Here is a 2246-nt window from a genome sequence, read left to right on the forward strand (position 1 = left end):
TGTGTGTGTGTGTGTGTGTGTGTGTGTGTGTGTGTGTGTGTGTGTGTAGAGAGATGGGGGAGGGGGCGCTTCGGTAAGTCCGTCCCCACTCCCCACCCACTAATTCCACATTTTCCCCAGAAAGCCAACAGATCTATTCTGCCATGGCTTTGAGAGTCACCGACGGGATCCAAAAAAAGAGAATTGACAGGCGGTGACATTGGGTCGACTCCTCGAAAATGAAATTGGACAGGGATAAGTTCACTTGGCATGCCCTTGGCTCCAGTCACTTTATTAGGACACCATGGGGAGCCACCACACCTAGGAAAGAGAGAGAGCTTAGTGTAGTCCAAGGTCTGTGTGAAGCTACAACGTCCGTGGAAGCCAAGGACAGCAAAGGTGACCCATCTGGCCTGAGGCGCGGTCCTGGGGAGCCGCTCTTGATGAATAGTGTCTTGGGAAGGCCCCCGGGCGCATGAAGGGTCTCCAGCTTGCCCTGTGAAACTCAGATGAAGATGGGGGCCCTGAGGATAGCTAGTGCTGGGGGGGAGGCGGCAATAGGGACCTCAGAGCCCACCCAGGCCAACTCATCCAAAGGTGAAGTGCCCAGGTCAGCAACACCGGGCTAAGTGGCAGAGGTGGGTTTAGAACCCAGGTCCTTGGACTCCACATGAGGGATGCCTCCAGGAAGTGGAGGGGCAGCTCTAAATCTGTGATGCCATGATCCTCCCCACTCCGAGGGGTGTAGAGGGGACCTGGCCAGGTCCATTCCCGAGGATCTCCTTAAGGGACAGAACCTGAAACTGAATCTGACGGTAATTGATAGACACTTGTTTGCCTTGCAGAAATTTGACAAGAAGTTCTTAAGGAAAGGAGAGTGAAAGTGGAAATCCAAGTTATCGTCCTCACTCCTGTTACTTTGAGAGACATTAGCTGACACGTAAAGTGCTTCCGAGCTCCAAAGCACGGGAAAGGGCAGGATCCAGTGCCGTCTTCACAAAGGCCCTTTGGGAGGGGAGGATTGGGAAGCTCCCGGAGTTTGTGACTTGCCCGGGATTACACAGCTCATTAAAGAGCCATTAGATTAAAGACCCGTCAGCCAGCCCCGACAGCAGATGAGATTCAGAGGGAGAACCTCCGAATTGCACTAAACTGGCGCGAGGCCTGGGGCCAGTCTGGGTCTCCCTCGATTTCCCCGTTTTCTCAACTTGAAATGACTTGATGGGAGCTCCTGTTTTTCTAGTCTTCGGAGGTTTGCACATCCATCCCCTGAGATCCAGGGCCAAGTCTTTGAACACTGTCCACTCACCATGTGATTGGGAGCCAGTGTGCTTAACACAGCTGATAGGCTTTCATTCGCCCCTTAACTCTAAAAAGAGAATTCTCTTTCCACTTCTGAGGATCGTGAGTGTCAGGATCTCAGAGATCCGGGCATTCCTGATAACATCTCGCAGCCGTTCTCCATTTTGGAAACACCAAGTAAGGGAGAACACATTACCTCTTGAGATAGCCCATTTCCCTCCTTAGCTTGTGTCCATCCAAGGTCAGGAGACTTCTCCCAGGAGGTTCTGGATGGGTAGATGATCTCCTTGCACGATTACGCCCTTCATTGTTGCAGATCACAACCCATCCGTGCTTTCCGAGCGCCTCTCTTCCATAGAGAAGGTCAGTCCCAGGCCAGCCCTGGGCCTGTTTTTCTTTTATCCTTCAATCTCCCTACATGCCTGCCCCACATCCTTTTGGCTCCTCTGTGTGTGTTTTTAATGTCCTTCTGCAGTCATACCACAGTCTATTCAATTACTAAACATGTGCCAGGCACCTTACTAAGTGCTGGGAATACAAAAAGAGGGAAAAGACAGGCCCTGCCCTCAAGGAGCTTATAGTCTGGATCCTTCCAGATAGAGATTGATGAGCTGTAGAATCAGACTGGAGACCACTAGTGTCTTGAGGAAACGCACCCCCTCCCCTTGTCGCCTTGACCTTTCGCTCCCTCTTCCTGGCTCCCACCACGGATACAAAAAAGCAGCCTGGGTAAGGGACCTCCAGGTTTGATCCAATACCTAAACATTCTGACCCTGGAGTTTGTTTACCTTCTGTGTGTTCGGAAGGTGAATTACTAACTCAACCAGCAGCTGAAATCCAGTACCCAACTGCAATCAAGTGCACTGCTAAGCCTAGCCTTTTCGAAAGCAAACCAAACACAGGCTGTCCCCTCCTCTGAGCTGAAGATGTGAGCCCCAACACAACTGCAGATGCTGAGAAACACA

Source organism: Vombatus ursinus, unplaced genomic scaffold (assembly GCF_900497805.2).
Source record: "Vombatus ursinus unplaced genomic scaffold, bare-nosed wombat genome assembly UNPS02015411.1, whole genome shotgun sequence".
NCBI lineage: Eukaryota > Metazoa > Chordata > Mammalia > Diprotodontia > Vombatidae > Vombatus > Vombatus ursinus.